The following is a 21,314-nucleotide window of genomic DNA, read 5'->3' on the forward strand; positions in this document are numbered from 1 at the left end:
GTTTAGTAACCAATAATACTGACAACGAGGAGGATCATCATTGAGAAAGACATTTAAATGCCTCTTCATCTACTATCTATTAGGCCTATCTCCAGCATTAAATGACCCTGCCCTTCCTCCTCTTCCTCTTCCTCTCACATCGTATTATTATGCATCCTCAGTGCACAACTCAATGAGGTGTGTGTGTGTGTATGTGTGTGTACTTTCGGAGAGAGATAGGCATGAGTGTGTGTGTGTGTGCCAGTGGGCCATAATTTGCAACATATGTAAATAGTGTAGATTTATATCCAAGACAAGGTCATTCTCTGACATGGTTCTTCATGCCAGAGTACAGTATCTTGCCTCAGTGAGGTTTCCTCTTTTTGTTGTCTTGATCTGAAAAGACTGAATAGTTCAGAAAACCGTTCTAATTATATGGAAGCACAGCTTATTTAGGTGATGAAAAGGGACTTGTAGTGTCATAGCAGCCCCTTAAATTTGCCAAATAAGGAGCGGTAATGATGAGGTGAGAAGGAGTGAATGCCTAAAACAAACTATAGAGAAGCTCCACTAAAGCAGCCAGGGGCTTAAGATATATTAAATTACCATGATTAGGACTTTAGGCATGGTTCAAGCCTGTTTGAGAGGCTGGGGAGCCTGAAAGTGGTGCTATTCATGTCTGGGGAGCAGGGTCAATAGGTCGGTGAAGTTCACAGGACCTGTTTCTATTCTTATGCTAACACAGAATACAGGCCATAATGCTCACTGGCTTGGAAGATATAAATGATTGGGCAATAATCCACGGCCCTCCGTTGCAGGGGGAGCTGGTCTATAGCTAATTGCGCTCTGCCTGCTCTCCATTCAGGAGACGGCCATAATGATGTCTCTGAAAGACTGGCCGTTTTCTCTGCTCTCCTCTTTTCCCACTTACAGTTAGAGAGGTACACGATTGTGTTTTGATATCAGTGCACGGGGGCTCAGGCGTTTCTGAGTGCTAGTCTTGTACAGGAGGCTCTTGGTTGTATTGAGTGTATGGCTGCATACAGTGAGATGCTGTGTTCTGTTGACAATGACTGCTTACAGTCCATTCTGAAGTTGGCTAGATGTTTTTCCCTCCACATCTCATAATGATAGCCACAGAAAATGTGTCTATTTTACAGTCCCATAAAGCGTTTTAAGGATAATACATTTTTGCCTAGTTTAGTCACCTCCCTACTCCCCAGGACAGTTTAGTTGTTCCTCCATCCAAGAACGCCTCTTGGAGTGTAGCAATGTAAATAGATGAAATTATGATGAAGAGTATTTTGTTTATTTACATATCGTTACACGGAACATAAAAGGTTGTTTTGTTCTCCTACGGAAAGCCTGAAGATTCATTTCTCAGTGATGGTAAGTATGAGGACCCTCAATGCCTCCCGCTACAATAGGCCCTATCTATCTCCTTATGACAAGCAGAAAATCTGAGAAGAATAAATTAATGAATACAAATGATCGTGGAGTGCCATGTGACAGAACACCTGCAGTCAAGTTCCTGTGGCTGAGACAGAGTCTAGTCGGCTCGTCTGGGAGCCAGGGCTGTTTCACAAGCATTTTTCACATTCACACAACTAGTCGAGTTTAGGCTGGGCTGGGAGCATCATGGGAGTGGCTTCAGTTTACACTGTACACATACAGAATGTATTTACATTATCATACACGTTTCACCCCAAGCAAGAGTAGTGAGGATTCTGTAAGAGATGGGATATCTAAAGTCCTGTGAAATGAATTGTACTTTTAGTCAGGGATAAATGGTTTCTTTTGATAGTTAAAAACCCTTAAAATGCAAGGAAAATGGTGTATATTATAGGAATTCTAAGTCTATTGTGCATTGAAAAACTGCAAGGTCAAGGTTACCGAGTATGGTTTTGAATATACTGTAATAAAAAAACGTATATGTAATCCTTTATTACCTAATAGGGGATATGGTTATAAGCATATTTCAGTGTCTGTAATCAAACGATCACACTTTCAGTGTCACTGTGAAAGAAATTCATGTCAGCTCCTGTCAATGGAGTTCATTCCATTGGCCATTGGGGAATAGACGGACAAGCCACTTAAACTGCGGTCATGCCCTCTGACCCCTGCCTGCTCTAGAGGGCCCTGGGGAGACACTTAATAGCACTGACATCTAGGATTCTAACAGGTCCCTCTCTGAATCACATTCCAAGCATCGAAACCCCATCATCCCATCATCCCATCATCAAACTCCTATTTTCTATACACTGTATTGTTATATTGCATTGATGAAAGCTACATTTGACATCATTCCTGAATATGAAGTGCAACCATTTTTTTAAGTACCTGCATTTCAACATAGCATTGCCCATTAGTGCCCCATGAACTGTCCGGTATCATAGAAGGAAATGTAGAATTTAGGATAAAACTCTTTACATAAAAATACATATTATGAAAGGTTGAATTGATTTATAATAGATGGGTAGTTATAGATTCACTGGATAAATTGTATGGGAAGAAATAGAGAAGTACAAGGAATAACAATGTTAATTTGATAAACTATCTGCAAACTTTGTTAATTGTCTAAACTACGTAAACACTTCATAAATATAAAAGTATTTATAAACCTTTTAAAACAGTTCTTTGTTTTCTTACTTGCCTATTATCTATTCCAAGTTTAGGGAATTACAATGTCTTAAAACACCCCAGGTTTGTTGTGAACAGGACATTAATTAACATGTTGATAAGCACGTGTCACGTTATTGGTCTTTTCCGGGTCAAGCTGTCCCTTTAAAAGGACAGGTCATAACCCTCTCTGGCTGGCGACTTGGACATGGGATTGTCAGCAATATAGACTCACACTCAGCTTACTGCTTGATCCCCTCCTGATACTAAAACACAATAAAGTGCACTTTTATGATCATTTCTGTCATTGTGTTTACATTTCACCAAATTACATTCAAAGTGTCTCCTGAATGCTGTGGCTATTTGGGATAGCAAAATGTTTGCATTTTGGCAGAAAGTAATACAGATTTACCGACAAAAGAACGTGCAATAAACAATATTCTATTTGAACCATAACCTTTGTTTGACCGTATGTAAAGCAATACATAAGCTTTTTATTGTAGGCTATTGTATCTGCAATTAAAGAAGTTAACTCAACTGACTAGAATGTAAAGCTAGTATAGTGTTCACGTATAGGGTATCTGAAGCACTAATACATGGAGGCAAAATGTTACAAGTACGTATTCTTTTGAGATGTTCTACTGTAGGCACTCTAGAAATCTAAGCTAATTAACGATTAATAAAGATGTATCGACATTCTATTCTTATACCGTTAATTTGTATAGGCTAGATTTGAATGTTTCATTAAAAAGGTGTCAGAGATAGGTGGCCCATGACATCAAGCTAAGTTGCCAGCCTATCTATGGGCAAACTAAAACGACTTCAGTTGGAATGGTCGGAAAGAAAATATAACTTTTGATAACCGTATTGGACCTATTTTGAATCAGAAATCCCTTGAGGTATTTTGGCATCAACTAAACGTTCGATTGGAGTGTGTTTCTGGTCAATCTATTTCCAAATGTCAGTGACCTATGCAAATGATTCCCAACGTGGACCCGACTAATAATGCAGAGAAGACATAGCAGTAAATTAGTTGTCAGATACATGATCTGCTTTACAGACTGGTTAAGCAGTACACAAAATGTAATAATTATCTGCTTACCTTAATCACAGGCATTATGAAAGCAATAATTCGTGATGTTTTTAAAATCTAAAATTCAGATGTAGGCCTAGCCTATTAATTCGGGTAAAATGTATTTGATTTTCGGATTCTTTTTTCTGCGGTCAATCCACGATGAAGCATCTTTGAGGGGAAAGACGAGTTGCTGGTTTTGAGTCGACGAGTCTGTGCTATCCAGTCTGAAGTCAAATGGCGAGTGATTGGCGATACTCTATCGAATTTAAAGAGCAATTAAATGTTCAAAACAACAACGCCTTCTGAGGGAGAGGGAGTTAGCTCAAGGAGAGAAACTTCTGCAGGGGCATGTCTGTATCGCTACTTCTGCATCGCTGTGTCTCAATCGGCTCTCTCAACTTCTAAACTCACTGTTTCTCTTTTTTGATTCACGTCTATTTTCTTTGCATGTTATTATGCCTTTGCACTTTAGATTTCGTCCAATCCATTAGCATGACTTCATTTCTCTCAGCGCGTGCCTTATTAGGTTTCTGCAGAATCATTTTAGGATATGTTCAATGTTTCTCAACAATTACGTGTCATCTGTCACTCATAATGCATATGCAAAAAATGTATATGAAGCAGTTACCGATCAAAGACCAACAAACCTGAGAGCTTAGAAGGCTACTTGGTAGGCTACTTTTCATTTATTTTAGGCTACTTCAGAAGACTTAATGAGGACGATCTGTTTGTGTCTAAACGGTTGTAGGCCTGTATTCACATTTCAAAATAAGGTGATTAGTTGCATAATATTCACACTCATCTGGTAAATAGAAGATCCACCATCAGCTTTCTATTGTTGTGTGCTTTCCAAGGTGCTGATACACATACTGTCTTTAAGAGCAACACACTGTAGTTCTCAGTCTGTGTCTCTAGGCTGCGTTTAGACAGGCAGCCCAATTCTGATCTGTTTTTCACATATTAGTCTTTTAACCAATCAGATAATCTCTGAAAAAGATCTGATGTGAAATGATCCGATGTGATTGGTTAAAAAAAATCAGAATTGGGCTGCCTGTCTAAATGCAGACATATAAACTTCAATATCAATCATTTCTGTATTTCCAATAAAAAACACTTGAATCTTTTAGACATCTGTTGAATTATTTATTCTGTATACACATTCAATTCAACAGCACAGAAGTCATGACAAGTCAGAACTCAATTACAAAAACATGCTTTGCATGATGTTAGTGTACAAGTATGTGTCCCTTTCTTTACTGCAGGTATGTACTGTCTATCTCTCTGAATAAGGATAATAGTAATAATCAGGCAATGAGACGGCTATTAATCTGACTGCTTCAATAATGTATCCAACACATTTCATGTTGAACATTCCCTGATCACTATGAACACATGCAGATAATATTTGTAATAGGAAAAATGCAGCATTTGATGGATATACAGTAAATGGATGGAATCTTCACCAAACAATGTCTTTCTTTTCACTGTGACAGTCAAACATTAAACAACATTTGCAATACAGCCAGAGGGTGAGTCATTCACATTTATTTGCATAGAGTAGTCAGTTCTATTCATAAAGTAACTAATTGCACATGACAGAGGATAGACATCCAGAGAGCTTCTCTTGTAAACAGCCCACACATTAGGGCACTGTAGTGCTTCTCTGAAGCCCAGTACACTCCAGAGTACTCTACAGAGTACAATAGGGACCAAACCACACACACACACACACACACACACACACACACACACACACACACACACACACACACACACACACACACACACACACACACACACACACACACACACACACACACGTCCTTAAATTAAGGAATGAACACAAGTTGATCACATCCCTTTTGATTTAACATCATACACACATTGTTTTACATTTTGCTGTAATGTTAAAAATGATGTTGAAACTATACACTCACTCTCAGCTGGGGAACATTGATTACCCAAGTGCAATATATCTGCAGATAATCCATGTGCAACTCCTGCAAGCAATGTCTTCAAATAACTCCAAACATTGTCCTTACAGTAAATCTATCCAAACATTAACTTTAGGGGGGATTCTTCAGTGCCCTCATTTCTCAGTGTTTGACTGGAGAGGATGCCAATGAGGAAGGCCTTGCATGACATCCTGGGATCTGATATGCTATTCCCATTGGTGCTTCTAGACCGACTGCCAGGGCCCAGGGCCCAGGACTCAGGGCCCAGGACTCAGGGCCCAGGACTCAGGGCCAAGGGCTCAGGGCTGGTGGAAGAGGCTTCCTCTGGAGGTTGTCAACACCAGCAGGACCTGGAGGCACAGAGATCAAAAACAACATGTAAGTCACCCATGTCACATTGCTTAACACAGGAACCCAGAACACAGCGCATTGGCTAACTGTAAACAGTGACCAGTATTGTTTTAGGTCACAGTAAGATGGAGGGATGACAATGATCTTGGCCTTGATGCTTGATGCTTGATGCTTGATGGAATCTAGTCTGGGAGCAGGGAATATGTCAGTCAGTGACTGATTGGTTAAAAAATAAATGTGGATGTACAGTCTTCCATCTATTTCTACATTAGATTATTCAAAACACATTAACACCAGTTTCGGTACTTGGAGTACGCCAATAGAAATGTTATGAAATAAGGATAATTGTGTTACAGTATGTGCAAAGCAATTCCAGAGTGGACAGAAACAGGAAAGGACAGATTTTACCAATACAAAGAATCATTGTGAATTCATGTGGGATATTGAAGTTTTCTGATAACTGTGTTTATTGCTTCATCCTTAACTGTCATCAGCTTAACAACTAAGACAAATCTAGCAGCCTCTCATCAAGTTTTGAATATACACAGGGGCAGTCTACCCGCACCATTACCAATTTCACCAAATTATATATAGAGAGGTTTCTGGACAATTTAATCCCACTGGGGGACTTGGCCAGACCCTTTCTCTGTCCATTTTTCACCCTCTCCCTTATTCAAGCCCCCTCTTTTTTCTCTTCCTCCACAATGCAGGATCTCTCCCTCTTTCTTTTTTATGTTCTCTCATATATTTTTTTCTCTGTGGCTCTCCCCCCCCTCCAAACCCTCAGACAGCATGCAGCTTATGCAAATCATCAGCCTTTTATGCTCAATACTCGTCCTCAGTCCTGAATGAGACCTCAACAAAACACACACACACACACTCAGGTTCATTTAAAATGTCCAAATACACATAGCCCCCAGTGTTCCCACTCAAAGTCTTTAGCGCCATTCCAGGCCATTTGTATTCGAAAGCCCCAACCTGACTGGATGAGCTCCCAGTTAGTAGGGTAGGTAGAGGCAGACAGATGACAGGGTCCTGCTTCTACTGTCCCAGAGAGGGAGGGAGGGATGCATAGGAGAGAAAGATGGGATGGGAGAAAGATGGAGGGAGAGTGAAAGAGACAGGGAGGTAAGGAGTGAGTGATGGAGGGAGGGAGAGAGGGGAGACTGATGAATATAAAATGTTCTCTGTGTCGCTGTGTTCCCAGGCTCTGGGCTGTGTGCTAGGGGACAGGAGGGGGACGGGAGGGGGACAAGAGGGGACCAGAGTGGGGGGACAGGGTGCCTTTGCCCAGCTGTAAGGGGGACCTAAGGGACTACTCACACACTTTCTGACAGGCTGTCCCTTTCACCAGCACATAGCTGGGCCCGCCAGGCCTGCTACCATAACAACGCTGCAGCCCCTCTGTCATAGCAACGCCACGGAAACACCACGGAACACTGGGCTCCTCCAGCCTGCCTTGGACACGACCATCAGGGGAGAGGATGGGAGGGGGTGTTGACAAAAGTAGATGAAGAAGTACTGAATGTGAATCAGAGTCTAGACATTCCCACCGCTGTGAACTTGAACTTGACAGACAGCCTGAAATGTTCACAGGCCGTGTGAGTGATGGGCAGATAGAGAGATACAAGCAGTACAATGGAGGTGCAGACTATCTAGTGATACATTTCCTTAACCTTTTTCTAAATGATCCCACAATAAATTGATACAAAATGCCTTGCTAACATTTATGATGAAGTGGTCATTAAAACTTGTTTGGTTGACCAATTGGTTGCCCGCATTTGGTGAATACACCATAGCCTTTAGCTAGGGCTGTTATGGCCGCTGTCTCCATACTAATGCCTGTAAGCTGAGGCAGGCCCATGTCTGGGGTCCAGGCTGTTTATGGCCACTGGGCCATGGGAAGAAAAGAGATGTGAAAGGTCCCCTGTTGCCGTTACAAAGCTGAGAACAACCCTTGGTGGGATAATCGCGTTTATCCCCAGATTAAGACGAGATCGCAGCTGAGGTATCCTCACAGGGGGAGAGGAGAGGGAGTGTAAAACATACAATCTTTAGACAAAGCTCAGAGCAGGGTGTGTGATTTAGTCCCTTTTATGGACAGGTTATAACATTGAATGTGATGGAAGATTACTTAAATGTGTTTGTCTACATGGGTCTGAACCCACCAGTCAGTTGCTAATTCTGCCTGGATCATGATGAAAAAAACGGTCTAGATTCATTGGTTGTGTTTAGCAGGGGGGGTCTTGATAAAATCCACAAGGCTTCAGCTACAGTCAGTCACAGTACAATGTGGGATTTGGGAACCACAGCTTTAGGTGTTCAGTGGAAGTGTTACAGAAGCATTCACAGCCATCATTCTATTCTTATTGTTAACCCATCCTCTAACAGCCCACTTGACCTCATGAGAAATGGTAGAATAGAGCTACGGTAACACTCTGAAAAGAAAGAACTCATTTTCTAGTCATAACCCAAGTATGATCGGTATCTTGCATTTGATTCAGATTGAGCTCCTTAGTGGGATAATACAAGGTGGTTCCAGACAGCTCTCAGACCCCTGTTCACCCTGTCTATTAATATGCCAGCTGCAGCCTCTGCCACATGGAAACACAGACAGACACACAGAGGCAGACAGTACAGTCCCTCCCCCAACACACACACTGACTGTCCACACACACATATAAACACACAAAAGTGTTAATAAGTGCATAAAAACACACAGATACTATGCACACACACACACACACACACACACACACACACACACACACACACACACACACACACACACACACACACACACACACACACACACACACACACACACACACACACACACACACACACACACATCCTCCCCACCACGTTACATTCTGAATGGATAAGCCTGTTAACGCTCAAACATCATTTCTCTCTCATTACAACTGTTTCAAACGTGATATTTAAGTGAGCTCTTCTGTGCTATCCCTCTCACATTCTCTGTCATTACTTTTGTTTACCTCTCATTCCATTGTTCCTGCATACATTATCACCTATTATCATTGTCTGAATGCCGTGCTGTGAAATACTGTTGTCTGCCCCTTGGTAAAAAAAAACTTCTCTCCCTCCTTTCTCTCTCATTTTCCCTCTGGCTGCCTCCTTTTACAGGGTAATATATTGTGATTGTCGTTTAATTAATAGCCTGTCTGTGGCAGAAGGGGAATCGGGAACACAGTCTTCCACCCAGCTCAAATGTAACAGAACATTCTCAATGCCAATTTGTTCATCCATACTAACAAATTTATGCTTTTTTAAATCCTAAGATTCTGTAAAGATTTTACATCTGTGAATTATTGAGAATTGTTCTCCCATAAACAACCATTAATATGCTGGCTGTTATAGACACAAGGTAGTTGAAGCAGGGGGACAGTAACCCCCAGCGTACTCAGTGAGTTAAGATACGTTTAGGTTTTCCAACATTGTAACTATGAATTATATTTTAAACACATGCCTCTGATTATCCTTTAAGTTATTATTTTAACAGTGCAACATCATTTAAAAAATAGCTAATTTAGGGCTTTAAACTAATTTGATAATTTGTGCAAACACACACACACACACACACACACACACACACACACACACACTGAGACACACTGAGACACATTTACTAACACACACAGACATAAATACATAGAAAAACGGGGGGAGAGGGGCTGCTTTTCTAGGGGGCACTCTCATGGTTTTGGCGCTAATGCAGGCATCTGGCAGTGTCTGGTCTGGAGCGTCTTTCCCACCCCATTACCCCCTGTGTCTCCTGCAGCACCCACCCACACAATGGTGGGAAAGAGGGGTGGTGGACCTCCGTCAAGAGCTCTCCTCACAAAGCAGTCATTGTGGAGGGGAGCCAGGAGCAGAATGATAATGTGGACTCCATCTACTGTTTACCAACAGGCAGACTAGCTACAGACAGACAGCTGCAGTACACAGTACACTACACCGACCTGCAGCCCTGCAGCCCTGCAGCCCAGGCTCAAAGATCACAGCTCTCTGTTGCTCTCTGCTCTGTTCCCCAGTGCCAGGGGCTAAAAGAAACATTTAACAGGAATCTGTATGGTTGTTTTGTACGTGTGTGTGTGTGTGTGTGTGTGTGTGTGTGTGTGTGTGTGTGTGTGTGTGTGTGTGTGTGTGTGTGTGTGTGTGTGTGTGTGTGTGTGCGCATGTGTGTGCCTGCATGCATGTGTGTCTTTCTGTTCACGTGTGCATTTCAGACTTCCATGTCTATGGGCACCCTACAATGTGGAATTAGTCACATTGCGGAAAGATAGCATTGTCCCATGCTCTTATAGAACACATTTAAATCCAGCCAGGTCACTCGTGATACAAGTTAATATTAGACTTCCATCCATGTCTGAGGACATCGGGAGATGATGTGGAAACCGGCCACCAGAGGCAACAGTGAGTGCTTTTACAGTCAAATAGGTTTGGGTTTTGCTAGGGTGTTGTGGACAGGATGGAGGATGGGCTTAACGTTGCATGTTCTAATTCAGCGATAGAAAGATGTTTTTGAGATTTTTGTTTTAAACCTATCCCAAACCTTAAACCTTAACTTAATAATTCGGAGTTAACGCCTAACCTTAAGATTTTGGAGTTACAGTAGTGCCTAAACTTAACCCTAACCTTAAAAATGTGGAGCTAATGCCTAAACTTAACCTTAAACACTTGGAAATGTGAGGTTTGAGAAACATGGATGAACGTCTAATTCTGACGTGAGACTGTGAGAGCTAGTTGTTCAAATCAACGTATTTTGGTTCACACAGCCAATGTCTAATGAAAACGTGCATCTACTCGGCACATGTGCATGCAGAATGCAACATCAGCAGTCATTACAGTAAAAACATCTGCCTTAACCTGGTGCTGTCCTAGGTCCTGAATTAGATTCCAATGCTACTGCATTCACTGACAAACCACTGATTACATACTGTACCACTGGCTCCCACCACATCACCACCAAATAATTCACTGTGTCCAGCGTTAACAATCAGGGTTAAAGAGAATGGGGAGATATGCATGTAGACTACTGTAACAGCAATAGTCTTCTTCATTAACGGGGAACTAGGCCATATGAAATCAATCCACCCAATGAAAACAAAGAGATCAGTCATGTTTACAGATTTCATAACCTTTAAACCTGTCAACCAGGAGGATTATAGACAGAGCATTCTCTATATCACCCCCCAATTAGTAGTAAGAATCATCCATATACAAGTCCACTGTCTCTGAGTAAATGGGACATGAAGCATCAGGATCAAAATACGTCTATTTTAGTCCCACAGTCAGTCTGAAACGGAACAGTCTTTTTATATGCATTCATGTGTTGAAAGTAGAATATTCAGTATATGAGAATTTTATGACAGATATATGGTGGAAAATTATCACTGTAAGAACTTTCTCTCACATGAATGCAAAATGACTCACATCCGTGCTCTGTGAGAATAGTTGCTATGGCACCTAATCCACATAGTGGAAATTATTAATTAATTGATACAAGCCAGATGTGATAGTATTCAAACACAGGAATAGACTTAACAAATTATATTCAATGTCATAGGCACACACACACACACACACACACACACACACACACACACACACACACACACACACACACACACACACACACTTATCATCATATTTACATCAAATGCTATTCATTATGAGATTCCCTACAACTGATCGTAGGTTTAATTTACACATTGTGTGTAGAGCTAGTCCTTTGCTTCTTCCAGTAAGCTTCTTTATATCTGCCCATCCCTGTATTCTACACAGTGACACATCTGCGATGGAGGCCTTGAGAATATGCAAATCAGGTATGAGGAGGCCCCTCCCCCCCGTGGAGAGACTGCTAGTCTAATTAAAGCTTGCTTGGGCATTAAAGGCACAGTTGTCCTTTGTTGTATTAAAGGCATAGTGGATTTCCTTCATCATAATAAAGGCACATTTTTTTCTTTGTTATGTTAAAGCTACAGTAATCTTTGATTGTAGTAAAATACATAGTGGTTAATCATTTATCATCCCATGATGAATACATGCGAGTATGGGTAGGCTAGGCTACTGTAGATCTTTCATCCAATGCATGTAAGATGTATAATCACTCAACAAGCATTGTGATCTTATTTTTTGTGTACAAACAATTAAGCATACATTTTTGGGGATATGAATTAATGTTGCTCCAAATGAATGCTATTTCCCTACATGATTTAGTGGGGTATTATCCCTAAATCAAAATCTCATAGAAACATAATATAACATATTAGGTGGTACGTGTCTATAGACCTATTTTTTTTGTAATTAAATGAAATCATAGTTTAACAATTGACATTATATTTAACATATATGAGGCATTAGTCTATATGTATTATAAGTCACTCTCTCTTTGTATCTGGTGTGGTTTTGTATGGCTGCCATAAAGGCTTCATAAAAAGATACCCCACTGTAAGGGATGATCTACACTGGCTTTTACATTTCATTAGTTACAGTAAAGGGACTTCAGGATTTAAGGGATATTCGGTTAAACTGGATATTTTTACATTTGGCAAAAATGTATCCCACATCTTCCACTTTGCTGTCGCGTGTCTCGTGCAGCTAAACCCCACGCGCATACAAGGCTGCAGCCCGCGCCTCTAATGTGCTGCTGTGCCTTTAAAGAGGGCTCTCTCCTCGTTTCTATGCAATTATGTTAATATACAGAGCTTGTCTGGTGCTCTTCATTAACCGCTGCAGTTGCATCATTGTTTCCTTTATTTGTTATCTCTGTAAAGCCAATGATTCAGCAACAGGCTATATTTTGGTGTTTTCTTCCTTACAAATATGTGGTCTTTAATAGTGATGGATGAAGTAGGCCGTATGTAAAGTATTTTTTATAAATATTAGCGTTTATTTGTGGTTTTCTATTGCAAATGATCCTATCTCAAGGTCGTGCTTTGCATCGGGTTTGTGTTGGACATCGGTTTCTAAATAGGCAGACAAGGTCCTACCTTCAGTGAGTATGCGAATAATTCCTTGTTCAGAAGAATATGATTATTTATTTTCGATATCAAATATTTTCAGTACATTGTGAGATTACATACATTTAATATTGCATTGCAGTCTGTGTAATATTAGACTTTGTGAAATGCAGTTTAACGTTATATCAACCACATAACCTACATTAGGTAGCCTACCCTTTTTTCATTTATCATGCCATATTCATATTCCTAGCTTGTTAACATAATTGTCCAGCTAATTGTCTCAACGTGTAATTTCTAAGTTGCATAGCAACAGCAGTCTGTGCAATGAAAGCAATGACCTGCTCTGATCATTAGAATCATTTCATCCAGTACTGTGACCAAGAGACATATTTTCAGTTCAAGGTGAGGTGCCTATACGGTAAACTTCAATACCTATGTCCTCTCAAACTACTATAGAAACATCTATAGTGTATAAAAATATATTGTATAGAAATACATTTGCCCTGTTATATTGACTGATAATTTAAAGCTATGAAAAAATCCTACTGCAATTATAGTCTTCACCATAACCCAGATGATAATATAAACAGAACATGTCGTACAGTACACCATCCAACATGACTGGTAGGCCTAGCCTACAGTACTGTCAATCGTGTTTCCCTCTCTATGATAAACACACAGATACAATCATAGTTGCTGTTGTCTTATTTTGTGAATATGCACATTTTTTATGACAGATGTAAATAAATAAAAAAGTGCTGATAATAAGGATATATAAACTGTAGTTAATCTCTGTTATACATAAAGACAACATCTGAAATGACTGAAACTAATTTGGGCTAAATGAGTCACCCCCTGTGCACATTTGTTCTTTTTTTGAATAGTTTTTAGCTTAATATCAAGTAGACAAAGTGACCAAGAGTGGAAGTAAACAATGAGGTGCAATGATGGAAAATGAAAAGGCCTATCACTTTGTATTATGTAATTCCATGTGCAACGTAAGCAATATCCAGATCTTTGAGATTACAGTATATACAGGAACAATTGTAGCTCGAAGACATCTGGTAGGGTGCATATGAATGTGCAAATGATGTACAATAGTCGTGAAACACAGAAGATGTACGTAGGTATTAGACACATTATAGTATGAGGTATGAATGCATACACCATAGACGTATCGCGAGTGAGACAGAAGTTGTAAGCTAAGTATGAGAAAGCAGTGGGTTTAGATGTGAGACACATATGTAAGATGTATGTATGAGACAAACAGCGGTTTGAGATGTGAGGGTTGATTGTAGGTTTGAGACAGATTGAAGGTGTAATGACTAAAGAAAGAGTGAGCTAGCTCTGCTCTGTGGCTGAAGGCCACAAGGACGTCATCATCATCTCACATGACCAGATTTATGTAACCTGAGAGTGCAAGGATTGTGTGTGTGTGTGTGTGTGTGTGTGTGTGTGTGTGTGTGTGTGTGTGTGTGTGTGTGTGTGTGTGTGTGTGTGTGTGTGTGTGTGTGTGTGTGTGTGAGAGAGAGAGAGAGAGAAAGATATATGTTCAAAATTAGGATTATTTAAGAGATAAATATTTATTCATATGGAAATACGTCTATTTAATGTGGTGTATTGTAAAAAAAAAAGATAACTGCTTGTTTGTTGCCATGTGTGCTGAACGCACATGACAATCAAACATTCATACAAGGCTATTGTCAGTTCGTTAATGCAATGCCTCGTTAACATCTAAACAGTAATGGATGGGGCTGCTTTTTCTCTAGCCTACAAGCGTTCATTTATTTAATATCTCCTAAGCCCTGCCACACTCGTTAGCCAGTTCAGACTGGAGAGGGTAAGATGAGGGCTGACAGAGGCTAGCCTACTGATGAGGGGACTGATGGATAAAAGCCTGATAGAACCAATGGTGCAGCCAGCCCTACCTCATGCCAACACAGCCATTTTAGGAGCAGCAGCAAGACTCTCCATCAAGATGGCTTCCGTAGCTCAGCCCCAGTCAGTCACACAGAGTCCTCTGGCTGCCTGCGAGGGGGGCCGCTCTAACTGGCAGCTCCTTTGTCCCCGTTGGCACAGGGTGGAGGCATCTCGCCCGTCCTTTTCTCCGGGGGCACAGATGGCACCAAAGGCTTCCGGTGATGGAGATTTAAGGGAAGAGGGACAAGGGGGTTGGCCTTTTTCTTCCCCTCCTGCTTTTTCCTTTTTTTGTGACGACTGTGCCACTTTCCCCTCGCTCAATCCAGACCTGGTGTGAATGGCTGGCAGTCACTGTGGAGGAAATAAAGCACAAAACAGACCCCCTTTTATCACTGCCATGGCAACTACCACATAATCTGTCTTTAGGGAAATAAAAGGACAGAAACTGTAATTCCTTTGTATCCGACACAGTCACACCACTACAAGGTACTAGACTCTGGGTGAAGCTTTTGATAGTAATCCTAATAGAGTACAGTCTGGTTATTTGACTCAAGCAATGGTGTACAGTAGGCTGTATGGCATATATTGCACTGGCTTTGTGCTACCCATAGTGGCTGCAATGTTGCTTTAGTGTGTATGTGAGCCGGCTGTCGTTTCAGACCGTGGGAGAGGATCAGTGTATTAGAGACAATAGAGAACGAGCCGCTCTCAACATCATTAATTAATTAAAGGGGTTGCCAGCTCGTCAGAGAGTGGTTAGATGCCGGGGAGAAAAAACATTACCCGCCAGCCACCCTAGATCTTGCCAGCAAAAAATGCTTTGTTGTGGTGCGTTGTCCCGTTTAGCATATGGTCTGATGCAAAGAGCGCACTAGTTCATCAGTACTTATTTATTTCACAAAAAAAGATTCATGAGTAAATTGATGTAAAAGACACTCGTAATACTAATTTCTATTTTAGCGTTCTAATCTATGCCTTCGTGAATAAAAGGAGGAAATATAGTTTCAGGCTGTAAGATGTACTCAGAAGAGCAATCTGATTGGTACTGTGGCAAGTCAAATGAATTTAGCGTCCATAAAGGAGGTTATTCTATGATTAGCCTATAAAAGCAGAGAATGAGAGGGAGTGGGAGATGGAGACTGTAGTTCCTCCATCTTCAGGGAGAATGCATTTTTGAAGATCAGTGAGGAACGTGGGTGGTGGGTGGGTGCCTGGTCGGGAAAACAAAACCCAGATGAGATGAAACAGGCAGACAGCCTCTTTGTAAACAGAATGGATTCAGAGGAAAGAAGTGGATGAAGCAGATGCTGAAGTTTCAGCGTTTTCCCTCCTTTACTCCTCTGCTCTTTCCTTCTTTCTGTAGTACAAAGCTGAAGGCAGCAGCGTCAGAACCTGACGACTACAGGGAGCAGGCTCAGATCTGGGTCACACTGCCACCAGCACAAACCAGGAACATACTGGAGCTTTTACCCATCTTCATCTCCACCAAGGCTCCCATGGAGGCATAGAGAAACATGAAGCCAAGAGGCACAGAGCTGCATCCGAGCACCTGTCATTCACACCCCCATTGGTTCATGTTCATGTTCTGTTTTCAACCTCTCTCTCATATTCTCTCCTCTCATCATGCCTCTCTAGATCTGCCATTGGGTGTTACTCTACCATATAATATGCACATGTACTGTATACCTTTCTTACCATATAGTAGACAGCGTGTGCTGTTCACACTGCAGAGTTTCTGTGTGTATCTCAGGCAGCCACTGCAGTGACAAGGGCACTGGATCAACCTTTGACAATAACAAAGACATTTCCAAATACAATACAATGCAATAGTGAAAAAAAAGCAAAAACACATCCATTAAAACAATACGCTTGAATTCTCATCACTAACATTCAGCGACAATTAATTTGATCATTGTCGGGTTATAGAATAGTCATGCCAAGGGTTCTTCTACAACATTCAAAGGACACGTTTATATGGATTAGGCCTAGAGAAGAATTGAGTGGTGAGATAGGTGTGGTTGAATTAGATAATGTCTCCATTCTTCTTTGTTGGGACTTGTATGGACCAGAGCCTGCATTACAGTTAATGATGAGGAGATTCAGATAGGCAGGCTGGAGGTGGTGGACACAAGGCTTTTGTTTTGAGTATAGTAGAGGTACAATCAGAATGCAGTTAGTGAAGAAAGGTGAAGGGTACAATAAATAATAATAGATGGATATTTTAAACATATATTGAGATTGATTAGAATATGAAGTGTTCAAATCAAGTGAGTTAATAGTAGTTGTTCATTTCCATCATCAACAACTAGCCTACTTTCAGTATTAAAAGACCTGAGGAGGAATGTAGATATCGGGCTACACTTGGGTAATGTAAAGGCCTACACTTGGGTAATGTAAAGCTCACAATAGACGTCAAGAGGATGCGGTTTTGGTTAAGGACGAGATTATCAGAGTAGCGACTTGTAGGCCCTACGTCACTGTGTTGACCAGTGGAAATTCTAAATTGTCTGGTGACACACTAGAATGGAGAGATCCGTCCGGTCGTGGGAAAAGCTCGCTTGGACGTTTCACAAATCCACCGTATAGCCTCCTTTACTGAATCAAACCAATTAGCCAGGAGCGCGCTCCAGCCATTGAGCGCCACTGTAGGCTCTGAGAGGAGTTGTTGGTTGAATGAAAATCCATCCCCGGATTTGGTTCTCCAAGAGAAGCTATAGAAGTTGCCTTTTGAGGGACAGCTATAGCACCGTGAAGGGCCAGGCAGAAAGTCCAAATTGAGACACTTGAATAATTTGGGCCGATTAGGTGTGCACACAATGCGTCAAAGTATTGTGTGACTCACATGGGAGGTATAACGCATTTCAAATCTACAAAAACCATGAATATCTTAAGTGTTCTTCCTTTCTAGGTAACACGACTCAATGTGAGAACACAACTACATTTTTCTATTTTTGAAATGATGTGTTTATGTAATGACATGGATCGCTTGACTTAATATCGACTGAAAGATATCATTAGCCTACGCTTTTTCAGAATTTCAGTGCAAGGGCTAGGTAAAGCCTACATAGCTCATCTTAATCAGGACCGTCTTTTTCATAGGCGTTGGTCTACAGTAGGCCTAAATACGTCATAAAGGCTAATATCGGCCATTTTCTGGAAAATTAAAACGTTTCCACATTTTTAAGAATGAAATCAATATGAGCTACAAATCTTAATCCATTTCATTAAACCATAATTCCATATGTGTTTGCGTGTACGTAAACCTGATTTATGCAGTGAGAACTATAAGGAATACAGCATCAACTATGGATACTTTGATGCAACAAAGCTTTATTCATATTCAGGCCTGAATACCAATTGTTACAGTTCACTCATGTGACTGGATAAAGTTATGTATTCCTCTGACTGGAAAAAAAGCCTTTTTATGAAGTATTTTTCGTTTTAGAAGATGTTTTAGGCAAAAACACTCCATATGCTTTGCGTGATGGAATAAATAAATATATAAAGATCATTCAAGCTCCAAGCATACTAAACAAAACTGGGACAAATATACACTTCAATTCACAGCATGATTGTAGAAAATTTTGACTTTTCATTTAAAGGCATGCTATAAAGATGATCCTACTTATATTTTGAGAATATCTTCTCTAAATTAAATATGAAAACGTATTAAAAATAATTTCGGGTTGTAGCAGGTTTTGAGGAATTCAGAAGTGTTTCAACAGATGTTTATAATAAGTGATTAGGGGAAATTGTTATAACTTACCGGAAAGGCACTGAGGTATTGGCCTGTAATTGCATATCAATTATGTTATGTGTCTTTACTCCCAGACACCATTTATTCCTGTCCGAGTCGCAGGTTTGGAGGACATTCCTACTTTCGGTTAGCTAGCTTTATGACGGCCGAGTAACACTCATACAGCTAGATAACCAAAGATAGCAACCGACTCCTTCTCGTACATACTGCCAGAGTATCGTATGGGTTCCACCTAACATGGAAAATAAACATTTTGTTAATGCAATAATTAGCCTAATAACGATATTGCTACCACCAATTGGTATCCATAAATGTGCCCCCTTCCCCCCAAAAAGATAATAATAATAAATAGGCCTACATCAATAGACATCAATAGAAATATCTCTGATTATTAGTTGATGTGCAGGCCATGGGGTCGATGAATAAGACCCTGGGAAAGGTTTTAATCTCTCCATCTCTAACTATTCTCACCGATATAGACCCGTGCATGGTGACATCACTAGCATGTTAGCCTATAGGCCTACAAGCCTGGCCTGGACGTGCAACCAGCTTCCCGCCTTTTGTGAAAGATCCTTAAATTCTGCAGAACTTAAATCATCGCCATATTAAATCCTGAGTCACTTTAGAGTAAATCGATCAATAGACTCTCAACCAGTGGAGGACTTGGCTAACATTGAAATGTTCTATTTATAGGCCTATAGCTCTGCTCCCATACACCATCACCATCTTCAACCCTTAACATTCCAATCCCACTACATATCTTATGACAATAATGATGGTCAATTCATGTAAAAACATATCACAGGCGATTTAATTGCATCGACTGGCATCGTATTTGCACGCAGTAGGTACGTTATTATAGGCCTAGTGACTTTTCCAGAAAAATAGCCTGTGTCTATTATGGTAAGGACTGCATACGTCACCTATGATCATTATAATGAAATTATATGATTATTATTATTATTATTATTACTGTCATATTATTATTGGAATCCTTAGTCTATAGGCTATTTATATATCTGGATATCATTTAGTTTCTTACCACTCCTGGAAAAATGTATCTATTTCAAAAGATCATAGAGGACACCAACACTAACACACAATTGGGCTATTCATTCACTAATTCATTCATTTCTCACAAGAGAGTGTAAAAAAAACAAGCTAAATCATGTCATCATGTAGAACGCGTGAAGTCCTTTAGACCATCATTATTTTACCGGGTTTAGTATTGTGGCTAGTCTATCTATAATGAGCCTCCTGCACATGTTTTAATAAAGACTAACCTTGTGATGAACCCACGTTTCCCTTTATCAGTGCGTCTTACGTCATAGCTTTTAATTGAAAAAGTCACGAAAAATAGTGATCTTGTAAGCAATTTCCAAATAATTTCGATTTAACACATCAATAATTTAACACAACGCAATGTTGTTTGTTATTAATATAATGCAACAATTAAAATATTTGCAGAAATGGACACAACTTTATTGCTATGTTACAGAATAGCCTAAATAATTGCATATTTTATGTACATGTCTTTGTATGAGGGTGACATTACACATCCTAATGTATGGATGAGGATATTCCTACAAAGCAGTTAGGTTACCAGGCTATAGGCTACATTTGAAACTGCTCAATTTCATCACACCGACTATCTTACTAAATGAATGTAGAAGATAATATAACCAATAGCCCATAGAGATAAAACCCTTAGCAGTATCTACATGACCAAAAGGACTGCGTTTATTTCACAAATAGGCCTATACATGTCATAGAGGCTACACAGGGCGATGTAGATCTATCCGCTCTTTCGACTATATAAACCTAGGCTTCAGTTGATCAGATCAGACACAGGTTCATTTGTCCCATAATTAGACAACTTTATGTAGACTAGATCAATTTAGACTCTTTAACACTGTATATAAATATATCATTGATGGTCAGAATTGATGGCTGCGATATGGTAAACAAAGATGAGTGTCTGCAGCTAGCGGTAGGCTATATAGCCTAAAATAAACTCATATCGACGTCTATTGAATAAGGAGTGCTTACTTTTCAATGCGAGGAAATTTGTCCTGGTTCTTTTGCCATCCAATGGAGGGCTGCGCACCCGCGTGGAAGGCAGCAGTAAGGGTTCCGATATAGGATGAGAAGCATATGGCTAGCCTATAGAATAGCTTTTTACCGAGGAAATGAAATCAGATTATTTACCTATGAAGAGAGGACAGTACAGAAAACGATAAACGCTTCTCATCCCAAATCCGCCTTTGAAGCAGGCGGAGGCAGCCGGTTTCTAAAAGGCGCTGTCGATGCTCAACGGATCCATGTCGAATTGGTGGTCTATTTCCGAGGTTGTGAGATCCCTTAACCGTTATTTCACTTGTCTCTCGTGGATGGCAAACGAGATGGTATCTCTCTACGGATTATAAATCAAAGCGCGGTCCTACCGTAGCCCGTTAGTTTATCCATTGTGGCTCTCCTCCGTGCCTCCGTTGCTCTCACTACCCTGAGAGCATAGAGTTTTTTCTCTAAATGCTTCTTCCTCTGACAGTTCTCTCCTGCAGTGACGTCACTCCAGCAGCAAACGGCCGAGTGACCAATCACAGACAGGCTACATAGAGGGAAAGTGTGTGTGTGTGTGTGTGTGTGTGTGTGTGTGTGTGTGTGTGTGT

At 40.6% G+C, this 21,314-nt stretch overlaps 2 long non-coding RNA genes across 3 annotated transcripts; one reads left to right on the top strand and one right to left on the bottom strand.

The window, feature by feature from the left end:
* Positions 1-4,803: 4,803 nt before the first annotated feature.
* On the bottom strand, positions 4,804-21,165 carry LOC106562251 (uncharacterized). Of its 2 annotated transcripts, XR_006757525.1 has the most exons (5): positions 20,695-21,165; positions 18,655-18,877; positions 16,584-16,672; positions 14,897-15,239; positions 4,804-5,978 (listed from the first exon to the last, which is right to left on the bottom strand). It is a non-coding gene; the product is annotated as an uncharacterized lncRNA (long non-coding RNA). The 2 variants fall into 2 exon arrangements; XR_006757524.1 differs by lacking the exons at positions 18,655-18,877; positions 20,695-21,165 and having other exon boundaries at positions 16,584-16,873.
* Positions 12,781-16,775, top strand: LOC123725139 (uncharacterized). Its single transcript, XR_006757526.1, has 2 exons — positions 12,781-13,000; positions 16,252-16,775. It is a non-coding gene; the product is annotated as an uncharacterized lncRNA (long non-coding RNA).
* Positions 21,166-21,314: the final 149 nt, after the last annotated feature.

Source organism: Salmo salar, chromosome ssa11 (genome assembly GCF_905237065.1).
Source record: "Salmo salar chromosome ssa11, Ssal_v3.1, whole genome shotgun sequence".
Taxonomy (NCBI): domain Eukaryota; kingdom Metazoa; phylum Chordata; class Actinopteri; order Salmoniformes; family Salmonidae; genus Salmo; species Salmo salar.